Source organism: Rhodnius prolixus, unplaced genomic scaffold (assembly GCF_049639745.1).
Source record: "Rhodnius prolixus isolate KJV_2025 unplaced genomic scaffold, Rpr scaffold_4, whole genome shotgun sequence".
Classification (NCBI taxonomy): Eukaryota; Metazoa; Arthropoda; class Insecta; order Hemiptera; family Reduviidae; genus Rhodnius; species Rhodnius prolixus.
In genome coordinates, this window is record NW_027411614.1 from 35877088 (window position 1) to 35904492 (window position 27405).

At 31.5% G+C, this 27405-nt stretch overlaps 1 protein-coding gene across 5 annotated transcripts in view; it reads left to right on the forward strand.

Annotated features, from left to right (window-relative positions):
* The window catches only part of SPR (G protein-coupled sex peptide receptor), a 270016-nt gene that overhangs the window by 138732 nt on the left and 103879 nt on the right, over positions 1-27405 (forward strand). For all 5 annotated transcript variants that reach the window (XM_074132492.1, XM_074132498.1, XM_074132493.1 and 2 more), the window contains one exon: positions 3024-3059. The gene's annotated coding sequence lies outside the window, so the exon portion shown is untranslated. The remainder of the gene's footprint in view (positions 1-3023; positions 3060-27405) is intronic.

The window sequence follows — 27405 nt, forward strand, 5'->3', positions numbered from 1 at the left end:
GATTAAATAGCCCACTGATGTGTAGAGTTATGATTTGACGGGTTGATGTAAGAAAACAGCAAAAGAAAAAAGTTGGCATTTCTTAGTTTTCTCTCTCTCAAAACAAAAGTTTGTATTGTATACAAAACTTCTCTTACTATATTTTTATATTTTGTTTTACTTTCTTTAAGCCTAGAAACTTTAGAAGAGATATGACTGGATGACTCTAGCCCAGCCAAGACTGTCACACACAAGATAAGGCAGGAAGAGGATTGTGTTCACAGTAACCAAGTGACTTCCCAGTTCTTATGAAAGATAAATCTAAGCTATGCGTATTACTCTTTGACAACTTTGGAGTTTAATAAAGCCAACTTTGTGAAGCGGACAAACTCAGTTTATGACCCAGAAGTAATATATAACCTACCACATTCTTATCTAGATTTTCAAACTAAATTGCTAAGTTTACATTACTGAATAAGTAACTGTTTTAAAAAATGCTTATTAGAAATTTAACTTAAACTTCTATTTACTCATTCTTAAACTTTACTGAATTGTGTATTCTTCTCCACAAGAAAAATCTGTAAATTTAAAAAGTAAATATTATTGCTTCTGAGGGAGAACAGAGATAAAATAGAAGTGTAAGTCCTGAAAACCTTACTGACGCAACAAATTCACATGTAAAGATTCCGGGTCGTATTCTCGTCCTTATTCTCCTGTGAGTCTCTGAAATGGGTGGACAGTGTTGTCCCTAACGTAAAAACACTGTCTAAAGACTGCAAAGAGAAGTCTTCTTCGGGCGACTGAGAGAAATAATTATAGTTTTTTTTTTTTACATATGATCCGGGTTGCCTTGCAACGAAGAAGCACTTACATAATCAATATTTTGGTTGATGTTTATAATGAAAAATGTTATTCATGCAATAAACAGTATTGGAATTTTGTTAGCTCTCTGTTTTCCAACTGAAACAAATCAGGATGGAGTTTTGTAAATCGTTTCTTTAAAAAAATATATATTTTGCATCTTGCTGCAATGTTATTTGAAACATTTTTTTGAGAAACAATTATTTTTAAAAGATTTGGAAACAATGGCTCCAGAAAACCTGCAAAGGTCACATTCATGTTAAGATAGTGAATAAAAAAAAGTTACTGTTGACACATTCCATTACTTCTCTTGATTACGATCAGAGAGGTAGTAGCTTAAACGCTTTTCAAGCCTCAAAAACATTTATAATTCTACTTAATTTTATCAAGTACTCTTAAAAAGGCGTATAAACTAAGTTAGGTGTGAAGTATTTTCAACAAATTTCACAAATGTGTAAAATCCACTCAGGTAATTTTAGAATAAACATTATTTTTTTCCTTACCAGCAGGTAAAAAAAATTAACTGTTAATAATAAAATAAACAATAATTTAAAAACAGAAAATGAAATATAAGAACCTTTTTTTTAAAAAAAAAGATTTTAAAAACGGACTAAAGAATAAAGAGTACGGAAGAACTGAGCTACAATTTTACCATAATTTTCTTAAAATCCGTTTGAGTTTAAGAAAAATAGGAAATACAATCGTGTAATTGAACTTTTAATAAGAGAGTTTACTGACCCTGGATGATTTTTGATCCACCAGTAACTGCCACAGTCACACAGTGATATTCTCAAAGGAAAAGGGCGGATATGTCACTCAACTGGTAGATTTTATATTTGCACCCAAATGGACAAGTGATTGATGACTGATTTCCAACACTGATATTTTTACTCTGGTCAAGATCCTTTTTATTAATGGGGCATTTCATAATTGCTGTCATTAATTACCGAAGCTAACGAAACATGATACAAATTTTAAAACTTGGTTTTTAACCTTAGATGAAAACTGCAATGGAATAGGGACCATAAATATTTTTAGCATTATCTAGTAAAGTGAAAAAATAAAGGAAGGCAGGAAATATTTATGAACAGGTTGTACACTCTGCAATACCGAAGATAAATCCCTAAATTTCAAGTTCATGTAATGCTAGTAACATGGTTGATTCCACCATATTATCTACCGACTTTAATACAAAATTTCTATTTTGTTCAGCAAGAGTAAAAATGTAAAAGAAGAAGCAATATTATTTCTGGGAATAGAAATAGATTGTATATTCACTCACATGGAAAGAACATATTGAGCAACTGAGTAACCGTCTGTCAATATTGTACATATACTGAAGAAGTTGAAAGTAAAAGTACCATCAGTGATACAGTGAGTCTGACTTATCTGGATTATACCAAACCTATTTGAATGGCTTATGGCATGAGTTAGGGGTGGAAGATCTAATGCCTCAATTTTTCTTGTTATTATTATTAAAAAAGAGAATTAGTCGTTTGAACATTGATGTCAAAAAGGAATTGAGAAAACTAAAGGCCTGTATTATCATGGTATTATCATGTAAACGTAATCTCAACTCAACATTAAGAAGATTAAATCTACTTTAAAACCTAGTATTAAGTCAGCGAGGACATTCTACAAGATACAAAAAGAATAAGGCATGAGGAACACATGAAATATAAGAAAATTCTTAATATATTCCAAATTAATCCATGGAACAGGACTTTCAAGTAAACAAGTAAGCTTAGAAATGAAGTAACTCTATTATTTGTTATTATAATTGTCTAATGCTCGTTTATTAACAGTCATGTAATTTGGTTTAAAATTATAAATGACATGCCAATTACATTATATTATTATGTATGCAGACTAAATAAAAAAATCTATCTTTTACATTATCTTGGTACATTGTAAGAAAATAACACAAGGAAAGTGGGGAGCATAAATGTAGAAATCCTTGAACACATCCTCTATCAGGATCGTGGCTGTTGCCAGAAAATTACTTCGTTATTATCTTGCCTCAAATCTTAATACCACACAATGCTTTGTTTACGTACAAAGTTTCATTTACTCTTATCACACAAATATTTTTTATTACTCATATAAACTTTTTTTATTATTAATCAACTTAAGATTTTTAGTATTAATCGATTAATTAAAATATGATATATTTTTTATTTCAGAACAGTCTTTTGGGGTGTGTTGCAGTTTATTTTGGGGTAAGTACCTCGTAACTCCTTGTTTTATTATCTAACAAAACAACAAAATAAAAATATTTTTAAAAAAAAATCTGCAGAGAACAATAATATGACTTGATTTAACACTTTTATTTGATGAAATATTTTTAGTTTAGGGCGCAGCAACAATCATGATCAGCGAGGGGATTAGGGTTTAGAAAACATGGGTGAATATGCTTGGACTTTTGTGGACAAAACTAACCCCTCTCATTCACTGTTTCTTCGCCAGTCTCTTAAAATAATTTTTTCCCAGACTTGTCAAATTATCAGTTTCAAATCTTTGGATTAATAATTTTCAGCTTAGCAGTTGTGCTCATAATAATATTTGGTGTACGATAATGTCTCTGAGCAGTGTGAAACTGAGTGTTATTTTTTTTTTAGAGACATTAAAAAGTCAGTAATACAAAATTTAATTTAAAATCGTCGATTATATATATATATTTTTTTTTAATGACACTAGATATAATGGTAAAATAATAAGCGTGAGTTATTGCATCACTAATAAAGTGAGTAATTCCCTTTTTGTACAGCATTATACTGAATTATAAACAAGTTAAAAACCCCTTTCATTCACTTTAAGAGTAATATGAAAAGATACTTTTTTTTTATTTGCAGCTAATCCTACTTGTACGATTATTTTGTGAATAGGAACTTTTTAGAATCTTCTTTTCTTTTGCATCAATGTAAGCTACAAATAAAAAATTAAAGAGTAAGGAGAAAAACTCACTTTCCTATTTGAATAATTCATTATTTGGCTTTAGAGAAAAGTAAACAAAAATGTTCTGTCAGTATAGTTTACGCAAGTTTTAATGTTGATTTTTACAACCATTCTGTTAGCCTCTTTGACTCCAAAAACATTTTAATAGAATTTCAAAAAGTATTTTTTGTTTTATTGGTTTTTAGATCACAAAGTCAGTAAATAACAAAGGCCTGATGCAGAAAACTTTTAAAAAACCTTTTTATTTAAGTGTGTGGAAATAAAATTTTAATCTTATGATTTACTGTCACATTTTGAGGAGTTTCAAAGCTGCCTTTTTTGCTGTTTTTTGCCTTAAGTTTTAAGGCTTTATGCTGTAAGAAAATTTTGCATATGTACATGATCTCTTGCGACGACAGTGGCAGTGAGTAGTCTATTGTCACCTTTAGAGGGTGCAAAATTACAAAAAAAAAAAAAATAGTATAAATAAGTGAGGAGATTGCGAAAAGAGAAGTAGACCGAAATGTTTGTTGATGACAGTTAGTTCCATTCATTAGCCAGAAACTTTTAAGTGTAATTGAACTACATCTCCCACAAACTACTTTTAAGTGATAATTAATTTTAGTTTTAAGGAAATTAATTCGGTTAATTAATTAATTAAACTTAAAATTACTGAGAGAAATGAAATAACGATGTATGAAAAATGAGAGTGTTTATAGACAGATTCTTTCCATATTGATTTCATACCGGCCTACTAAATGCTTTTTTAAAAAAATACTATTTACTTATTACAATAAAACCTTTTTCAACAATTAATCTTTAAGGTATTTAGTAAATTATTTCATTATCTATAATTTGATTAAGAAATGAAAGATCTATAAATAAACGACATTGGAGAACGTGGTAATGAGGCACTTCATTAACACATCGGCAAATCTTGATCCCTCTGACTTAAAAGATTGTGCACCCTGGGTTAAACGGACTCTCTACTATGGGGAAAGCATAGAACTAAATAATATTTGTCAAATACGAATACTTTACCGAACCGTGGTTGACCGTGAGCTGTGTACTGCTGTCTTTTGTCTTTACTTAGTAATAATTATTATTACTATTAATAATTAGTATCAATTATTTCCTTAGCCATCTTATGTTTCATTTTTGTACTGCTTGCTTCTTTCCTCTATACGCTCAATAAAAATTTAAGCTGTCCTCTGGTTTGGAAGATGTAAACGCCCACAATGTGAGGCGTGTTTACATTGTTTAGAGCCCACAGATTGCCTATTCATTTTTCTCAAATCCTTTTTCTTTTCTTTTTTAACTAGTCATGTAGATTTACTGAATGAAAGTAGAGAGACAGAAAAGTAGTTATAAATAATCGAAAGCTGCTATGCTTCACTTTGGTTATAATGTTGAAGGAGACATTGCTAGTGCGGGTGAGTCCTTCGTGCAAAGGCAGTAGCTACCACTCCTGTTGCAGAAGACCACCTTACCGCTACCCTCTTGGAAAATCAATTTACCTGTGACCTGTAGCGCCCTTCTATCCTGACCACACTACACTGGTCAATATAAGCACCTTCAGGAACTTACGGTAAATTAAAATGAATTTAAATGGATTCACTGTGATCTAGTCAATTCAGAAGGGTGGAAGGAAAAGGTGATTGATGGTTTCTAAATGAAACCCTACTTTCGGAAGATAATCTAACGAATTATCATTTCAATTTCTTATTTTATTTGAAACAGTAAGCTTTTAATCAATTAATTTAAGCTTTTAAATTGTTTATTAAACACTTGATCCGCGAATTTTCTTTCAATTGCTGCTTTTGTTACAACATTTTACTTGCGTAAATATTTATTATAAAACCCTATTCTATTTATTTAATTAAAACTCAATCAATTAAATAAACTTGAGTTTTATTAGAGTTGAATGCTTTTAGTAAATTTATTCTACGAGCTCTTGTGAAAGCGACACAGTCTCGTCCAAATAATCTCTTTGGTTAGATCTGCAAGCCTTTAGATCATTCTTAATTTTTCCTTCTTTTCGTACTATTTCTTTCAATTCTGAATAGTTTAGGATTTCCTATCGTCTTCAGAGTTTCCTACAGAGAATTTGGAAGGAAGTCAAAACTTTTAAACAAATTACATGTTTTAAATCTCTGAAGGTGGGCCAAAATTCGCACTTTTTGTTGGAACCCTTGTCATTTTAAGATCACTAATGATTTCTCTTTCACTTTTCACGAAGATTCAGTTCCAGGTTTTCTATAAATAATAAGAAAGCAGCAAATAACCATGATCCGACGTGAAACAAACGTCACTGATGAACCCACTCTCAATATTATTGTGTATAGTTTATCTATGATTCACTTCGGATCACAGTATGTTCTATTAGGAGGATTTCATTCCGACTGGCACACTAATTAACATATTTCGTTGCCCTACAAATAACAGTTGGCTGCAAAACGCCTAACAAAATAACTAATATCAACTTGGCTTATTTTTAAAATAAAGTAAGACATTGATTGTGTTGATGAGATTTAAAAACGAAGATTACTTGCGATTTCCAGTGATTTCTTCTAACTGGTTGGATCTCTTGGTATCTTCAGTAAAATTCTTGAATACTTGACTTCATAATTAACATGAATTTGTTGCCACAAGAAATCAGCCGATCCTTATATTACCGTTGTTTATCTTGCCAAGGGGTAAAGTCAGAACGAAGGTTCAGTCGATGTTTAGCTGAGGCAATGTTTTTTTTTTATTTGCGAAGCTTGGAGGTTGAGACGTTTCTCCAGAAGTGCTCAAGGGACTTGTAGTGAAGGGAAAAATATTTAATTTATTCACTTGGGCCCTTTATGTGTTGGAGAAAGTTAGGCCCTTGTAAGTCCTTATGGGCTGCGAAGAAACTGAATAATTATTCTCTTGGGTTACCATTTTGTGCAGTTGAATCACTTCACTTTTTCGCTTAAGATTATCATCTTCGTAGGTATTATTATTATTTATTTTATTTTTTTCAAAGAAACATTGGTAATTTAGAAAAGTTATAAGAAATAAATTGTAAAATGATTTGGCCGTATTTTCAAACTTCGGAAAAAAAAATGGTTTCACTGTTCGATTACATGTTTGGAAAAGTGTGAGTGTTTGCTATCTTGTGTAAGAATATAATAAGTTCTAAAAATCGCAGTAGCTCGAAACTTATTTCAGGTATGGTTATCAAAAATATCCTCTGTGTATTGGAGAAAACATTTGTTTAAACGTTTAAATACCAAAGATTATAACTCGGAATGAAAGAATAGAAATTTAAAAAAATATGTATAATGTATCGATTTTAAAGATCTAGATTAAGGCCACTCTTGGCTTTAAACTATCATTAAATATTGGCCCTTAATTTTGTCAAAAAATATGAAAATTATTATTTAAAAGTTTAAAAAGAACATTTGCCAGATTTTATTTCTATTTTGCTAACATTTTACTTAAAATTAGGGCTCTTAGAAGTTAAGAAACCATCATAATTAAGTTAGAATATGAATGTGAGAGTCAATATATATTAAGTTCATAAGTGTGTTAGACCTTACAAACCACCTTATGGTTTGTTGACTGCTCCATATTTATGTTGACAGTTCAGCCGTAGTTTGCCCACAATGTTTGAATGACTCGTATTTTAGTTTTACTAATTAAGACGGTCTTGTTAATTGAGAACTGCTCTGCGATTGTTCTTTGATTGCACTATTGAACTGTCGCTCAGCTTCCTTACCCGAGAGTAATCCTCAACTCTTCGCTCATTGCTAGGATTTACCTGCTCGCAAAGCAAACTAATGTAATCCTCACAGTTTAATTGCATTCAATTATTGATTATTAATATAAAGCTTATTGTTCAAGAAAATATCTCTCTTGAATTCACGAAACAGATTTAAGCGCTTAACAAACTTATTTACAATTTATATCAAATCCAGACAAACAAATGTTATGAGTTCCTAAATATTTATATTTGAAAAAGTCTAATTATTTGTGTAAGAAACATCAAAATATTTAAGACTTCAATGTAACGGGAAATTCAGACTATTGAAACTTTTAGTCTTCAATCCTAAGCATATAGTAGTTAACCATTTCGCTATTTCGTTGGTTCAGTTTTGATTATTAAACGGTCTCATTTTCAGTATAGCTTAAAGTATCTGTGAACTGGTCAAAATTTCAGCAACTCATCAGAATCACACACACGCTCGAATAAAAATTAATTACTGTCATCTAAATCATAGTGTGTAATAGTTCTAACCAAAAATTATGAAATACACACTTGTATTTGAAAAGTAACGAAAATTTTAATTGAATAAATGAGAAAAACTGAATTTTCTTCTTCTGAAATTTTGCGAAATTAATCAAATCTAGGATCAGCAATATGAAGTTAGAAATAATAAAATTAGCTATAAAATGATAATCCAAAATTTGTAGAATATTCAAGGGATGGCCTCAAAAAATTTAGAATGTTTTTCTATTATATTTTCATGAATTAAGAATTACTGTTAGTTTTTTTTTTTTGTTTTCTTTTTTTGGCATTGGCTTCCGCCATACAGCCAGCATCGTCTAGGTGCTTATCACTAGAATATCACTCACTCTCCATTCTTACCTACAAATACATTCGCTTCACACATTCATCATTCTACTATATACCGCTATTTACATAAACTACTGCTAATGGATGGTTAGTTGGTAATAAGGGAAAAATGAATAATTATTTTTAAGTAAAGGGTCTTTGAAGGCCTTTTCTTTCTTTTTTTTAAAACATATTTTAATTTTTTATCCTCCAGAGATTATGTTGATTAGGTTGATGGTACATCAAATGGAGCAATTGGAACCGGGGTCTCTTGCAATAAATGTTAATCATCAAAGAGTTGATTGATCTCTTTGAAGGTGCTGCGCAAGGTCTGAGCTCATCTAGAACACTCATTAGAAGTAACGAGATAATTTTTTAATTATATTTCTACTTCTTGACAATCAGTGTGTTGATATCTTTCGTATCGCGTTGAACTTCTAGTAGCTTTAGTAATTGTAAGCATGGAAGTTGGCATAAAAATTCTCTTTTTTCTTTTTTATAAGCTGATTTCTGTAGAGGGCAGATGATTGCATTAAAACAGCAGATATTGGACCCTTGAAATAAGGGATCCATCACAGATTCCGTAAATATAAGATTTTCTAAAGTTTATCTAGTAATCAGCTTCTGTCAAAGTAGAGGTCGCCAAAAATGATTCAATTATTAGGAGCCAGTAATGTAGTTTCCAGAAAAATAAATAGGTTACTTCTAAAATAAAAAACAACCCTTATTCAACTGTCCTGCCGGACAGTTTTAATAAAATAAAATAAAAAACGATAGAATGCAACGTGTTTTTTAAAGCTAGATATTAAAGCTTGTTACCTCCTACCAACGGGAGGTTGACATAATGTATGTAACCTTGAAGAGTTCTTCTGTCTAAATTAGGTGGCCCCCCTTGTCCACCTGTTCTTCTTATCGTTAACGCTCTTTTGACATAAACACTTCTTTCTCCTCAATCTCCTAAATAAAGACTTCGCTTTTCCCTGTTGTGTATCAGATCAGAGCAATCAACATTGCAGACTCCACTGTCACTTGAGGTTTCATTTTATTTTCCTCTTATAACTGATAGCCACAATTGTGTCTTGGGGAAAAAGTAATGAGCTTAATGGATGATTTCATCATATTAAGAGATTTGCCAGATGTATGTGAGCTGAGCAAGGAGGGGATCAAGACTAAAATGATCGAAGTTATGACGATTTTAAGGACTTACATCCGACTTGTTGAAACAGCAAGGCCAGATCCATGAGAAGATACTAATTCTTGGAGGTATCTAAATGACGTCTCTCTGTTAAAAAAATATAAACCCTTCGGGCTAAAGTTTTTTGGATGTGCCCTCGTAGGGTAGTAGACCTTTTTTTTAAAAAAAAAAAATATTGAAAAATCATTAGAATTTTTGTCTTCTGTTTAGCCACCCATTTGTTTAGGTCATCCAATAAAGAAGAGATTTTCAGAAAAAATACAAAGGAAGATCATGGCCAAGATTAAGCCACTGTACCTATTCTATTTTTTACAGCTGAAATTCTGATTCATCTTCTCCATTAAAATGTTTTGTTTAATTTCATTGAATATCCTCACGGAGTTAACATGTTCCATTCCTGCTGTTAAATAAGTTTCAGTGAGTGGCTGCATTTTTGTACTTTTAATTAAAATAAAACTATTTCATTATTAGATTCACTTGATTACTTGGACAAAGATCTAGACTAATATAAACTCTATAATCAAACCTATGTGCACCTATGGACTAGAACTCTGTGGCTCAGCTAAACAGACAAAATATCCTGATCCTTTCGTGCAGTCTCTCGTCTCTGCTACCATTCCTGACAATCCTCCACGCCGACTAAAGCGACATAGTCTCTAAATCTTCTTCGAGATCTTATGGGTGAGTGAAATCCATGGGTAATTTCTCTCCCCTCAACCAATGCTCTTGATACTCAGATCTAATAGATTCCACTGCTCACTAAATCACTTATTATATTCTTAAATTCACAAATTGTAAATTTCTAAATGAATTAAAGAAAGAAAAAGAGAAAAAGGTTCCGCTTTAATTAAATTTCTGTTACTGTGATTAGATTTTTTTTTATTTACTTCTGCTAAGAAAACTGACTAAACTGCAAGAAGAAAAGTTAAAGCAGAAATTAAAAAAACCCTTGGAGACAAGCTTAAAGAATTTAGTCGTATTTAATTACTTGACTGAGGTAGATAGTTCAGTCGACAGGTGCAAAAACAGGTTGCCTGAGTTCCTAAGATCAACAATTCTGTTGTTTCACTAGGTTTTCCCCTTTAATGAATACCTTAAGCTATCATTTATTTGCAGATACTTAAGTTTATTTTTCAATAACGAAAATTAATTTCATTTGTTCGGGGACCTGTTTATGTACAACTGATTTTTTTTTGTTTTAGAACCACTTTATCATGGTATTCACCTAGTTTGTACGGCTGTTAGTCAAAAGGTAAAGCAGGTTCTATCATTTAACCTAGTTTTTGACTTTAGACTCCTGCTAAGGAGTTACTTCAGCCCAGTGTGCTGACAAAAATACAAAATCATTTAAGGCAGTGGTTTTCAACCTTTTGACCCTCGAGGAATTATGTTATGGTCCGGCGCACTTTCAACACTGAAATAAAAACGTAAAATTAAAAAAAAATGCAGCGAAAGGGAAACGTCACGGCCATTGGGTTTATCAAAGTAAGGGCCTTCAGTCTAAACTTCACTTTTTTTCATTATGTAGTTTCAAAAGTATATATATATTTTTTTTTTTTGTAATTTAATCTCTTAAAAAATTGATAAGTATTTTCCAAAAACAAAACCGAGATTAAATTTAGCCTGCTAATTAACTGCTAACTTTTAATTTACTTAATTTCTCAAGGATTGGCAGAAAATTTCCGTGAACCAGAACCAAGGACCACCGGTTTGAATTGTTTCTTTTGTAGTAAAACTTAATTAAAACTAAAGTCAGTGAATATAAAAAATAATCTCAAGGATTTTTAAGTTAAGCCTTACATTCTTAGGGAATGAACATTTAATTAAGTCTAAAGAAATAGTTGTCTAATCGCCTGAACACTTCATGGTGCTTAAATTTCATAACAGGGCCAATCCAATATGGGCAAAGTGCACTAAATGGGTTACAATAAAGAGATTAATTTTAGAAGGAAAGATAGGCGTTGAAAGAGTCATGATTAAGGATAGAATTTCTTAAAGAGAAATGCAAAGAGACTTATATTAAAAGTAATTAAAGCTAGACATTGAAAAAATATTATTTTAAAATGTACTAAATTCTTAAATAAATTAAATATCAAATCATATTAGGTATAGATTAATGTAAACAGCGATGTGGGTAGACATTGATAAATGTCAGAGCAAGTTCAGAGATGTGGTTTGTAAATTGACTATTGACATTGCGAGCCAATAGATGGAGTAAATGATCCTATATTCTGTTGATTCATGGATGGTTATGTCTGTACAATATATTCTGACGGTTGTTATAAAATTTTCTTTTTAGTCCTACCTTCTTCCAGGTAGGTAAGAGAAAAGAACTTTTCCTGGTCGCTTGAATGAGTTATTCTTAGTTAACTTGACTAACTTAAAAGGTCGCACAATAAATATTCTAGTTAAATCTTGGTTAACTCGATTAATTTAGAGTACATAAAGTAGAATATACTGTGCCATCAAAAATTCAGTATTTACAAAACCCTTTCTTTTTAAAAGTCCTACGTTAGCAGCTACATACACAGCACTTCATAAATGACATGCAGCTTATCCATTTTCTTACTATATCATTTATGTAAGTATTTATTTCGCATTAAAATAGATACAATGTATAATTTGAGTGAACGCATATTATGGTTGGTCAGAAGCTGAGATTTCGACACATTAACATCTCGACATTTTGTTATTAGGCCTTTCAATTAATGTGTTCTCCAGTTTGATTGTTTTGCACCATATGATTTTTCATTTATTTATTACATAGTCCACTATACACAGCCCACTCGCTCTAGTTTTAAGAATAATGTTTCAAATCTACGAGATCTCTAATGCTTCTGGTATTACAAGGAGTCCGTTCCTCAAGGAGGTCGCTCTCTTGGTCTTCTTAGTTAGTAAGATCTTAATTTTCTTTGTGTTATTCGTAATAAAACATCTTGATTACAAAGTCTCTAAAATCTCTTCTATTTTTTACAAACCGTTTACAAGGTGCCATATGTTAATTAAATTTGATGTTTATTTTTATTTTTATTTTTAAATAAAAAACGGATCAATAATCCAATTTACAGAAACAACAATAATTATAATAATAACATAAATAATAGAAATAGTTCTCAGTCTATAATTTTTATAATTAGGCTTTAGCATTTTATTTTACCTTTTACAGGTTATTATACTAATTTATACAATATAAATAGATCAAAGAAATAGTTGACATCTGGCTTTTTTCAGAAAATTTTGTATATCAGTGCCAAAGAAATCTAAGTTAAAATGATTAGCTATCCATATCAAACGAAAGATAGGGGAGTAAAAAACGTAATTATGTTTGCAGAACGGAAAATTGAACGGAGAAGAATGTCGTGTAATATGGGATGAGATACGAGTTAGAAGAAATTAGAGAAAGAAGGTAAGGACAGTGTATTTGAGAATGGAGAAGTTTGCTGAGGAAGGAGAGGTCATAATAAATACTTCTGGTGACAAGTGGAGGAATATTGGGAGTGAGCTGTAGATCGGAACAGATAAGGGTTTCTTAAGGGATTTTCAAACGGCAAGCCAGCCACCGAAAGAACTTGTTCTGGAACAGCCTCAATAGAAGCCTTGCAAAACAGACTCCAAATTACTGAACCATATTCAAGATGGGGTCTTACAAGGGATTTATACAAGGGATGTTAATTTAAATTAAATCAAAAATAGTTTAAAGATAATAATGCGAGAAATATGTTTTTTTTCAGGATGGAAATTTAATTTTATAATTTTTATAAAATTCAAATATTCACTTGCCTTTGGAAACAATGTGTCAATAAACAGACAAAAAAGTGAGGGAACCACGAATTTCCTTTTCAGTACTTAATTAAACTCTTTTTCAGCGACTCGCAAAGTTGGATCCAATACAAAGATCCGTAGCCCACTTTTAGGGGACCCTAGACATCAACTTCACACACAGTTGCCTCCTAAAGGTTAGAAAACATTCTATCCTTTTATTTGTAGTAGGACACAACAGTAGTAAATATTGCCTTACCATTGATTACCTAGACAGGAATTACTGTTCGACTAGTTAATTGGAAAAGTTTTCTCTTCATTTGATCCCTACACTAGCGCACCCTAACAAACACACTCGAAATTCTCAGTAACACTTCCAAAATCTGACAAAATGAATGTGTCTGTAAACTTTTCGATTACAACATACATTCAGTAGTAATACAACTAAGTTATATTATTGATGGTTCTGTTGCAACTGACATGTCTGCCAAATAATTAATTTTGATATGGTTTGTCATTTAAATGCACTTTATGGTTAGTGAATAATATTCAGTTAACAGAAACATTGACCGACATTTAATCGGTTTTGTGGAAACTTTGTGGTTTTTATTTTGCATCATTCTTCTCTATTCAGAATTTCTATTTTGGTATTAATTCAAAACAAAAAAACGCTTAGATTTGTGATGTCCATAGAGCTACAAACTACCAAAAACTTTATTGCCGAAGAACGGACTGTATTAAATATTACAACAGCATTTAATAATAGATTCAAAATTATTGTTTCATATTTTGCAAGTTCAATTTACGAAATAAAGACATGGAGAAACAGTTAGTTAACTTGCTTTGATGATTTTAATTAGGGAGTAGTATCCTTGATAGCACAGATTTAAATTTGATTGCAGTTCTATTAAAAATAAATATATACATACACATATACATATTTTCAATTTCGAGAATAATAATAATAATAATGCAAAAAAGTTAAGCTCTCCAAGAGAAATAAATGGACAAAAATTGAGTTTACATCTATAAATGTTCAGTAGACAATTAATGATGATCCGAAATTTCTGAAAAATTGATATTTCTTTTTAGTTTTGTTTGTAAACATCAAAACTTGTAAAAAAAATGATCCGATTAATGACGAATACGGTATCATGATTCAGAACACAACTTAGATGTGTTGAGTGATTGTTGGAGTGGTTTTTATGGATGAGCTGATCTTGTCTTGCTGAACTAGGTAAAATAATTTTAGGGAATAATATTGACAATCCGTTTCTAAATGTGGACATTAAACTTTTTAATTAAATATACTAAGTCTAATCCACCTCTAAACTACTATATCTGATAAGTCCCTTCCATCTTGTTTTTTTAAGAGCCAAAATATGTTCCTGGAAACAGAACATTAATCCATATCTTTCATTTCCTCATATTTGTTGGTTGCATTAAGTTGGGAGTTCAGGAAATTTTATTATCCCTTTACCATGCCATTGTTAATGTTTCGTTACCTTCGCTGGCAAAGGGCAGAACCCATTGGCAAAGGCCCATTAAACTGAATCTCAACAAAGATTCTACAAACACTGGAAGCATGCTGGAAACAATAAGTTTTTAGGCCATGATCAAAGCCGCCTTTTTTTGTTTACATCCTTGAATGGAAACAGAGACAAAAGAGATAATTCCTTGCACAAGTATATTTACTTACGGTCATTAAATTAAAAGTCATAAAATGGTGGTATATTGTTGGAAACATCCGTTTTATAGAGCAAAATTTATAACCAAAAGCAATTAAAGGACAGAGTTCTGAAACTGTTTTTTAATAAAGATAAAGCTTTTAGTTTTATGAATGAGAGGAGAACTGTTTATTTTCTCTTAGTTTTTGGTTTTCGTAATGATGTAAACTGTCTGCGGTAATAAAACAGAAAGTAGTAACATTTTTACAAACAATAAAGAATTGGTTCTGCTGAGTTTATTAGCTGACCATTGCCAGATACTACTGTTTCTGTAAAGCTCAATTTTATTTTACTGAGATGTAAGGCGATTTCTCTAAGACTTTACCAGTTTTGAATTAGGAATGAGATTTAGTAAGTAAAACGGAATCATTTACACCGAAGAGTTTTTTACAAAGTTAAAAGAGTCTTGTCTAAAATTTATGTTTATATACTGTTAGAAAAAATTTTCATTTTAAACATTTTCTTCTTCATATAATTGTGCTTGGGGGCATCACGTTTACTAAAATATCATCAATATACCAAACTGCCTTCCATATCTTTAGGTGATGACAAATATAATTTGCCTCTGTCAAACATGATTTTGCAGTGTGCAAATAACTGGATAAAGAAGCCTTAAATAATTCTAAGATACATTGTGCAGTACATTTTCCTGAGTGTTAAAGATTTGGTAGATTATGGCACTGAACTGTAGAAGAGAATAAGGAAACCATGTACAGTTGATGTCATAGCAACTGGGATATTCAATTGAATGAACATAAGAAGATTGTTTTAAAAGGTTTTAGAAAAACATTTGTACAGAGATAAAACCAGTTTTTTTTTTAGGCGCTAGTTAGTGTCAATCACTGGCCGCAGTTAATTAAATCCCAAATGAAGTCAAAATTTCGGCTAGGAAAAATTCAATTGCAGTAGCCGATAAAAAAAAAAGTATAACTTTATTTTCTTTTATTCTTATTTTCACTGATGAAAGTAGCTGCAACTAAGTGAATACCCATAATCACAAAAAATATTTTGTGAAACTTTATAGTTAAATTATTTGTGGCAACCTGACAAAGTAAACCTTTAATAATGGAAAATCCTTACGTTCAACAAATTTATTAACAGTTCAGCAGTAATTGGTTCAAAGATATAAAGAAAACTATGTTTTATTTAAATTGAAAACACCAACAATGTTGATTACTTGTTTTCTTTAAAGATGTGGTTTGAACGAATTTATTAATTCAATATGAAGCATCCCCTTACAATGAGTTTAAGGCAGTACACTTGTTTACTAACTAACATTTCTCTCTTAAAATACAGATGTATTTTTTTTCCACTTCCTCACATTTTAGGAAATTTCTTATTATGTTATTTCCTCTCATAATATGAAATTATAGGTGATTTGTTAAATAAGATTTATTGAAAGTAGAAAATAATGAATTGTGTCCGGTATTTGTGGCCCTAATGTGCTCCACACTTAGAATTTGTTCACAGGAAATTACTTTTCCAATGTTTTGTCAGTAGTTTAATCTCTAGCAATTCCTACCATTATATTCTCCTCTGAAAACAGGATATCTGTAGCAACTTTTATACTTAGTAAGGTTTATTTGTAGTAATATCTCCCTCATCATCGTTATCAACAGAACTTTCTGTCAAATTATGTTTATCTACTTAACTGCAGACGATCACTGGTAATTAAAATCCAGGTTTTAAACTGATAAGAATTTAATTAAAACATAGTAATTCTCACGCATTTTTTTTTCTTCTCATTATTAGATGGAATGGTACAGATGTGAAATTGAGGTGGGATTTTTCAGATGCCAGAATCTCATTACAATCTGATAATTAAACTGAATTGATTAGGTTACACTATTGAAATTACTCACTTTGATTAATTGTACATTTTAATCATTAAAATCAATTATATTGAATATAATTTTAGGAGTAAAAAAATGTGCTTTCTTTTTCTAAAGGAAGAATTTTTTCTAAAATTGTGAGCTCTATTCAGTGAAGTGGCAGTTCAGGTTATACTAGACACAGAGAGGGAACCATAATTCAGTTTGCCAGAAGTTCTTTCATCCGAAAATTTCTACATTTGTTTTTATTTTTTTTTAGAGACAGACCTTCGTGTGAGCACTATATTTAATGAATACAGTTTCAGAGAAATTTTTAGTGAAATAAAAAGAAACGAAAAAATTGAAAAAAAAAAGTGTTTATTTCGATCAAGCTTGCGTTCGCCTCACTTAATGACCATTCTCATGGTATACTCGAACGACTAAGTCTCCGTTTCAAGCTATTTTTCGAATTTGAACAAGAATGTTCTTAATGAACCCAAATAAATCTAATGCAAAATGTAAAAGAATATGTAAAATGTAAACTGACTTTGACAAAACTTTTAAAAATACACACCTATAGGTACGGTGACCATTCGTACTGTTTTTTAAGACGCTCTCATTTTTTTTTTTTTTTTTTAAGCATAAATGTCCTGTTTTTTATTTATTTGTACTGTTTCATACTGTTTTTCAATGAAACTTAAATTATAATCAAATTTAATTTTTGAATGTAAAAATATAGTATAAATGTATAATAATTAAGTTCGCAAATAATCGTTTAGAAAAAAATTGATATTCTAAAATAGATACACAGCGTGGAAAAATATGGAAATTAATGAAAATATGAATATTTTTTCTAAGATTCATACATATATGATTTTGTTAAGATCTGACCTTCAAATTGTGAAAATTAGATATATTTGTATTTTACTTGTCGTTAGTATAGTTTTAAAGAATGTGACATTATTGTTGTAATTTTAAAAGACTGAATATTTTTTCTATTTACAAGAGTTACTATTTACATTTTGTTACTAATTAATAAGTGTATAGTTCAAGTAGTCGCTCAGTTTCGGCTGAATATGGGCCATATTATATGGCCATTGTTTTGTAATAACCGATCTCGTGTTAATAAACGTATTAATATATTTTATAGGTTTATTTTTGCTCCTTGTCCTGTTTGTTGATACAAAAATAATGGTCACCGTATCCATTTTATTTTTATAGGCATTTTATTTAAAAAAAAAAGAAAAGAAAAACACTTATTTGGACTCATTGGGTATTTTTGGCTTAAGTTGAGCACAATATTTATTTCTCCAGCAAACCTTACTTGATCTGTAATCAAACAAGTTTTTTCAAAGCACTTTAAAAATCTCGTAAAGAGTACCGTTATCTATTCCACGACTGAATGCCATTTTTCTCAGTATATCATATCTTTTTAACTTCCGTTTATCTAGATCTGGAGCTATTTGGCTAGTTATTTTATTTTTCTAAATAAGGCGTTACTGATATTTCAGCATTGCTTTGATAGCGATACTACAAGCCAATAAAATTTGCTTACTCCTGAAGAACAATAGTTGTGGGTATTAAATATAACAAATAATGTAATTGCAATGTTATTTCCAAAATTGTATTTGAACCCACATTCTGAGGGTAACTGCCAAGTATTTAATTAATTATATTGTATTTAATCAACCGAATTTTAATTAGTTCAGAGATAGATATAAACAGAGTACAGTGTTAGATAAAATATCTATGAATGTAGAGAGAGGTTAGGTGAGGTGATGTATCTAGTGTATGAAGAAGAGGGCGGTGACCTGCTTTCGGCCCGGCTGGCTGTGTATACCACAGCCTTACAATTCTACTGCCGCTGCTACTTCATTGATTAAAAAAGGGCTCCTTCTTAGAGAGTTCAGCCCAGCAACAGTTCTCTTGTTCTCTGAATTTTGTATCTCTTGACGACAATTTACTGAAGTATATATGCATATAATTGAGAAATTGCCGTCTATTAGGTTTTAGAACCATTAATTAAGAAATTGTAAACCGTTTTTTATTTGCAATAAATACTTCCTAACCTATAAGTTTGCGGCATCTAGCTGAAGGTTTATTGAATTTACTTACTACAGAATGGGAACCCCCATTTTTACGTAACGGGGAAATTTCAAAATTAATCGGTACATTCTGGAGCTCACCTGGAAACACCTGCATTTCATGACTCCTTGCCCGAATTTCCCTAAGTTGTTGTTATTATTATGTCCATTACTTTTAGCAAGAAGAATTATTGTAATCAGTCAACTGCAAGAGGCAATATCCAGGCGTCAACGTGACTTCATCCCAGGTAAATTCTTGCTAATTCCTTTCGTCATATACTGTAAATATTTTATCCTTTTCTCTTAATCTCATTTCTTCTCTCTCTCATGAATTTAGCGAGTGAACATCTGTGTTGCAGTGTGTTATATAGGCCCTTAGAAAGAGGAAACCTAAGGACTGCAAGCCAGGGCTTGAACCTAGAGCTATAAGAATGTGCTAACCGCTCGCAACTCTTACGCGCTACCTACTGAGATAATCACTTTCCTTTTAAACACATTGCATAATAAAAAGTAATGACACTTCTTTTGCGCATTTCTCGGCTGCAGTTGATCTTTTCGCTGTCCTTAATTTAAGCTATTAGTTTGAAGGAAGCGTTCATTCAAAAGGCTTTATAAAGAAGTGGCTCCGTTGCTCTGGTTTTTTAAATCATTTATGGTGCGATACAGATCATTGTTCTCTTTCTATTTTAATAAAACCATCATCATTTCTTCATTTTATTTCAGCAATTATTTCTGGCTGGGCGAATATCGATTTATAAATGAATTTCATTTCATTTATATCAAATGAAATTTCCTCATTGTTCTTGATGGTGGAAATCTTATTACTAGACTTATCTTTGAAGTTAGACCTAATAAGCTTTTCATTTTGTTAACTTTAAGTTACGTCCACGTCTGAGGTCAATGCATTGCCGATCTGTGGATAGTGATCTCTCTTTAGAAACAGGTATATTCATTGCTGGACCGAGGACTGTAGAAGCTTCAAGAAAGAGAAGTGTAGCAATCCTTCGACTTTCTGTTCGCCGCGCTACCAACTGAGACAATACCGTTCCTTTATTAATATTATTGCTCTTAACAGGGTGGACTGAATTTAATTTGTAAATAAATACAATAAAACAATATTATTACAAAAATGTTCGACAGTTTTTACAGGTTAAATTAACGTAAAATCAGTTAAATAATTTTTTGAAGAATTCATAAGAAAATATCTAATAGTTCAGCCTTTTCCAGGAATTCAGAGGCTTCTTCCAGGACAAAGAAGGCTCCTCTCTTCTTCACAATTTAGCCGGCCTAAAAAATAAAAAGAGGTACACCTGAAACTCTCTCGCTGGAATTGTTGGCCATTGTAAAACGCCAACACGTAAAAATTACCATTCAGTTTTTAGGTACCCGACTAAGTTTACCCAGCCATTTACTAGCTGGTTCGTTTAACCAATAAGGTGCTACTAACTTTCATGGCTCCCATTGAATGGGACAAGTGGGCGGGTGCGATATGATAACTCCACGTGCATGACCTTATCTTATTTTCTAATCTTTTCTTTCTTATCAATGAATCTTTTAGTTGTAGATAGTTGAATTTGTATGGTTAGGTTTAATATATATCTTATTTCCGCTAGACTTGTGCCCAAGTAGAAATGAAATTATGATTTAACCATTTAACGGATCACTTGAGAACCAGTGCTGGATGCTGGGGCGGAGTCGGAATTCTCGCTCGCGTTGGCCCAGGCTGTCTTGAATGATGTGGGCCAATTTCTTCGGAAAGCACTGAATCAACCCACTTTTCTTCAGTATCTTTTCTCTGTTTTATTTCGTAATCCAGTTCAGCTGCCCTGCACGACATCTCGCTCAAATTACCCAAAGTGGTTAAGCTCTGGTTCTATTAAATAACTCAATTAAGTCTGTCATTTTCGTTAGAGACCTTTTCGCAGAAAAATAATAATCAAACCGGAAGAAAGCCTTCAAATTAAAGATTACGTTTTTTGGAATTTGCTCTAATAAAAACTCCAACAAATCGCTTTAAACCACACTCTATTCACTTGTATTTGTAACATTAGTTTTTTTCTTTTCAACAGACGCGTAACATGCGTTCTGTATTTGGAGAACCTATACCTATTTCATGGGTTTTAGGGCTTGTACTGACAAAAATAGTCTACAATAAAATCATCTGTGCTTGTGAAACATGCAATTTTATTCTCTTTCATCTTGTATTGAAATAGACAAGTTAATTTTTAAAGAAACTTTATAAATATTCATTGCAATAGCTACAATGAAGGAACAAGGGTGAGATTGTAATTTTCTCTATCAGTATCAAGGCAACTGTTGGCACTAAAATGGAAGGGAATTCTCTGTCATGTAACTAACTAGCTATGCTTGCTCTTTCAAAGAAGTTTAATGTCTAAAAAACAGACAGTTTGTTTCGCTGTACTGGTTAAATTTGTACCTGTGGCGGTAATTTCTGCAATTTTTTAAGAAAGAAACAATGTAAGATTAACAAACAAAGAGGTCGCTCAATTCATCCATTAAAGTGTTTACGTTTATTTATTTATTATTTCTCTTAAAAAAAACAAGCGACTAAAGATTTACCTCAGCTTTTTCCAATTTTTTTGACCGTTAAACCGGCTTCTCCTCAGTTAGTTAACGTATTGACAAAATTGCCACACCATAAAACGTTTTTCTTCATAGTTGATAATCGGAAAACTTCTACCATCAATGCCAGATATAAATTTGTTCAATAAATTGCCAGCATCCGGACAGTTTTCTCTTGTTACATACTGTCCTTCACCGGATAATGAACTGTAAAGATGCAAGCAGCTGGATTCCAGGACCCAGTTAAAGCTAAACACTGAGCAAATCACTTCTCTAAAGTTAACTTTAAAGTAAAAGTAAAGTAATCGCCTGTTTTTTCAGGCGGGCTTAACGTCCAACTACCAATTAGGTGTTGTTAACTTTATATTAGTTATTAACTTTTTATTATTAGTTTAAGGCACTAATATTCTGTTAATAACTTTAAAAATGTTATAAGACTTATTTCTCTTATCGAAACATGAAATTTAAATAGCTGAGGGTTGAATAGTTGATGATTGGGTACTTAGACTGTAATAAGAGTAACATTTCACAAACTAAGCCACAGGACAACAGTATTTTGCTCAACTAGCAGCACTGAACTAGGCTTCTCCCAATTCGATTGCACATTTTGATCTTCCTCTCCCGAAAAATATTATGTACCCTAAGGAACAGTTATTCTTTTGATTCTGAATAACAGGAGGGCAGATAAATCTAACCTAACTCTTCGATTATTTATTCTCCACTTCAGACATACCAATTTCTAAAATAAATTAAAAATCTTTTGTTGATAATCACAATTTAAGGAGAATATAAACATTAGTATTATTAATTTATTTCCATCTATTGTAATAGTGAATTATATTCCCAGATTTAGACAAGTAAAATCTAAAACCGTTAGATTAGAAAAGGTAGCTGGTAGACATTGTCCAGTACTTACGTTTCTAATAAACATATGTGCAGCTTATTTTCTATTTGAATATAAATAAAATACGTTAATGTTGCTTAGTGGGAACATTAAACTAAGTGTGGTAGGAGAAATTTTGTTTTAAAGTTTGGAAACTTTAGTTTCGTATTATACATTAAGAATAGGTGAAGAGCGGACATGCATCACATGTGAAAGCTGTTAGAGAAGATATAGTTTAGAGATTATGTTAGAAACATTGGCTAAAACTTATTGTGCTAAGTTCTATATAAGCAACATCGCCTTGGTTTACTTCCTCAACTTATATACTGTATAGTAGTTGGGTTACGGTCTAAGTTTAGATTGGCTAGTACTCCTTCTTCGTTGTACTAGAGAGCAGTAACAACTCTATAGGGCTGGGTATTAAACTGTGACTTGCCGAGAAGTATAGACTCTCTTTAACCCACTCTGCCCACTCTGTGGGGTGAGGTGGAACAAGTAGCAGCAGCAAGTTATCTGGATAGGAGGTTATATTATACAGCTGTTACCTACAACAAAATCCATGTTAACACATTTTCATAATTTATATATTCGACTTTTACCTAAAAAGATATTATCTCCGGGAAATTTGGCCATAAACAAGATCCCAACTTTGTGTCTTGTTAAGTCTTATTTTTTCCCCACCGGAAACATCTACAACCCAACAGGGAATCTTTACTAAAGAATCTCTAGATAAGTTATTTTTCTAACCCTAGTATTTACAAATTCTCTTATCTTTACTAAACTTATAAGAATAAATTTTTGTAAATCGCAAGTTCTAAACTGCTTTCTCTACTTGCTCAAATCCTTTCGTAAATTCTCTCGTCTCTTCCATGATTCCTATCAATCTACCATGTTGATTGAATCGTCAATGGCCCCGAGACTTCCTTCAGGTCTGAAGATCAACATGACCATCACCAATAGAAGGCTACCGCTGGATTTTTTTCTCTCCTCCTTCTATGTTTCTTTGACCAGATCCTATAACCAAGCTAAAAGTTTAAGCAGACCAACAGCTTCATTCAATAAATTGTAAATTTATGTTGTGGCTTAAACATAAGCAGCGAATTAGGCAATTAAGAACTCATAAGTAAATAAAGTGTATGTTGTGCCGAGAGAAATCAAGAATATTTGTGCTTAAAAATTATTTATTTCTTCTTCCTTGAAAGAACATTTCTGTTTAGAAATTTTACTTTTATCTTAAAGAATATGTGTACAAAATTTGGTCTGTGCCGATGATAGGAAATTATTTTTATTATTAAATCAATAATTAGGTCGTAATTGAGCCACGTGGCAAAAATTTAAGCTCCCTCGTTAAAAAATATAATGAGTTATAATTCTCTCTTTTCGTTCAAGTATTTGATTTTTTTAAATAAATGAATATTTTATTTTTTTGTGCTAAACATGTACATAATTTCATTGTAGCTTAATTCAATTATAATTTTAATTGGTTTTGTACATCTTAAGTTATTGAAGAACTACTACGCTTTAATAGTTTAACTGAAACAATAATGTGTAATCTGCAATTATATTTATTTCCCCATTTTCTTTGTTCAGCTGTGTTACATCGCTAAATTTATTTAAAAAAAATTTCTTGAGTATTTTTTGTCTTTTGTTAGTTAAAAAAAAAAAAGAAGTTTTTCTTTTAAATTAATTTCGTCCAACCCTGTTACATTTTACCTCTGTTATTTAATTGAATTTTTTAATTTTTATATTTTTTAAATAAAAAAGAGCGTGTGATTTTTATTTCTCTCTTGAAAAAAAATTATTTAAATTAAAAAAAAAAAGAAAAGGAACAACAAAAAACTAAAATGTGAGTCAAACTTTACTTGGTAGAGTGCTCTGGTTGTTATTTATTGTAAGTATTGATGTCCTCACAGCCAAAAGCCACAGTATTGCATTGTACACTGTAAAAAATAATAAATTGTGCAAACTGTATGGTTTAGAATATTTATTGTTGGAGAGATAGAAATAAAATTCCTGTCTTTAGTAAGAATACTTTAGATGAATAGAGTGAACATACCATAATTTCATTAAAGTTCTATGTGTATGAGTTATGGTCACAAGTTGCCCATCAATATCAAGCCTACTTCACGATGCTAGTTGTTCAGAACGCAAGAGGCCATGTATCTGACAGTACTCACTCTCAAGTATTGCCGTAGATCTATATTTTAAAAATCTTTTGCCTAGTAATCGCTATCAATAGTAGTTGTTCAAATAAAACGTATTAATATTTTTAAACAAAGTGATTGAAATTGCCTTTTGTTGGTACATGCGTTAGGATTTTTTTTTTAAATAACTTGAAAGAAGAATTTTAAACAATGATTTATCTTTGCTGAATTTCAGTAATTTTATATTTTGGTAGCATTTTATCAAATGAAATGGTTGTTAAATGTATCAGTTATAACTTTTAACCCGTTGCCGCAAATGACGGCTATAGCCGTCCGATCTTTGTTGATATGTAGGCAAACGACGTCTATAGCCGTCGTGCACATTTTAATTAAAAAAAAAAGTACAGCGTTAGTACGAAGTGTACTAACGCATACACTTGTTAATTATTGAATTAGTAAAGCAAATGCTGTATAGTCGTCACGACGGTCATAGCCGTCATTTGCTCTGGAAAGAGAAAAAATGACATGATGAGCAAATGACGGTTATAGCCGTCGAGAGGTTTTTTGGAAAAACCGTGGCCAAATGTGATAATTTTTACTTCCAAACATACAACTTACACTTGATTCCATCTGGCAGTCATAAACAATTGAGAAAAAAAAGTATGTTTCTGAGCACGATCATCAAAATTAAAAGTGTGCGGCAACGGGTTAACTAATAACCAATGACAATACCACAGTTACAATATACTGAGAGCTGTGAGAATAAAGACAAAATAAATTTGCTTGAAGTTATAAACCACTAACAGTTAGTGGACAAGCCACTATTTCTAGTATCTTGTCCATCCTAATGAGTGTTCCAGCCAACAACTCACCAAACACTTATTCTGACATCCCTAATACACAAAGCCTTCCACAGAAGGCGGAAACCCTACCCTGGAGAGAGGTTGCTGATTACGCCATTATAATTATGGTCTAGCTAAATCGTAGGTAAAATTAAGTTAACCCACACTCACACATTTAACTAAGCAAAGAAATTACTGTTACTGATTCTGGAACTCAAAGTAAAGTTGAGGAACTCAAAATAAGGATTCTTTAAAAATTGAATTTGTTTTGCTAAAGTAGTACAGCTGATTAACAAGTTGAAAAGTGATTCTTCTTTTAGATTTCAACGGGTTCCATCGAATTTGTTTTTTGGAGTCGATTTCAGTTGTATGCCATCAAACTATAGAAAACATTTTCAATCGTATAGTATATAAATTATTGGAAACCTTTAAAAGTATTTTTTTTTAAGAATACAATTTTGAACTCGTGACTTGTATCTGGTTTTTAATACATTTTCGAATATGTTTCTGTAGTAATTTTATCCTTAAATAGTTGATAATTTGTTTTAGAAATGGATTAATCCCAAAACGTCCAGATCAATTATTAATCCCAATCTCTTAAGTTAATTTAGAGAACAGTTTTAGAAGGTTTAGAGGTAAATTGTGATTAAATTATACTTTCATTTTCTAAATGTTCATTTTACGTAATATATAATAGTTTATCAAGCTGGAAAGAAGTTATTTTTCAAAGTAATGAGGGGAAATGGGTAATATAATGTTTTGTGGGCTAATATGGAAGATCACCTACCTCCATCTCACCTTAACGGACCTACCTTGGAATTGATTAACATCCACTCTAAGAAAATATTAGGATAAGAAATTGTCTAGCGTGAATTTGACAGATTGGTTATCCAGAATGGATTATAAGGCACATCAAAATACTCGTATCATATACCTTGATAGTGTTGTCACTTAATTGGAGACGAGATATGACCTCTCGTAATGTCAATATTGTAGATCTTTTATTCAATCATCTACTAAATATAGGTTACGCTTTACCACATATTATTTAAATTGAAAAAAAAAATATTTCTTCCTTTCTAATTGGATATTTCACGCCTCCAGGTGTCTAACTGACGACGAATTGCCTGCGCAGTAAGGTTTTGTCCATAAAAATGGTACGGTCTTCGGAGGAGTACATTTGCGCTTTTCTTACAACTTTTTCATCTTTATTCATATCAATATTGCATGAGTAACAACTAGTTATGACTTTACTAGCTTTTTCAGTTTTCTTTTCATGTAGTTGCATTAATGGTGTAACGATCATCTGATGAGTAATTTAAAAATAGATTGGTACATAGATTCTGACAGTTTCTACTTCTTTTTTGTTTCTACTGTACAGAAGAATTTCCGTTGAAATACTGTCATATCAAGTTTACAGTAATTGACAATAATTACTGGATAAAGCACTTACGATAATAATAATAACAATAATAATAATAATAATAATAATAATAATAATAATAATAATAATATAAGGGAAGGGATTAGCTATGCGGTTAGCGTACTGGACTCCCACGCGGAGGTCCCGGGTTCGAATCCAGCTGCTGACCCTTAGATTTTCTCTTCCTAGGAGCTTCTTACAGCTCACTGTCCGGTAATGGTCAGTGTTGCCTGTAACGACAGAACACTGTCCGGACGCCGGTAGTGCACTGAAAAATGCTCCGGGTGCCAATAACCTAAGATGTTAAAGCGCCTTAAATCATTAAAAAAAAATTAAATAATAATAATTGGTTTCAATCTATAAATGCAAAAGTAAAATAATGCTGAGGCGACTAAAAAACATATTTGACTGTGTATTTCTCTTAGTAAGTCTAGACCGGGATCGAATCTAGTACCACAATACTTCATAGCTTCGTGGTATCGCCTCAAACCGCTTGGCTACGTGGAAACTTGAGTACATTTGTTGATTTCTTTTAGCAGTGGTGGATGAATCCTAAACTAGATGAAAGGTTCTAAGGGGAAATAATGGATTAACATTA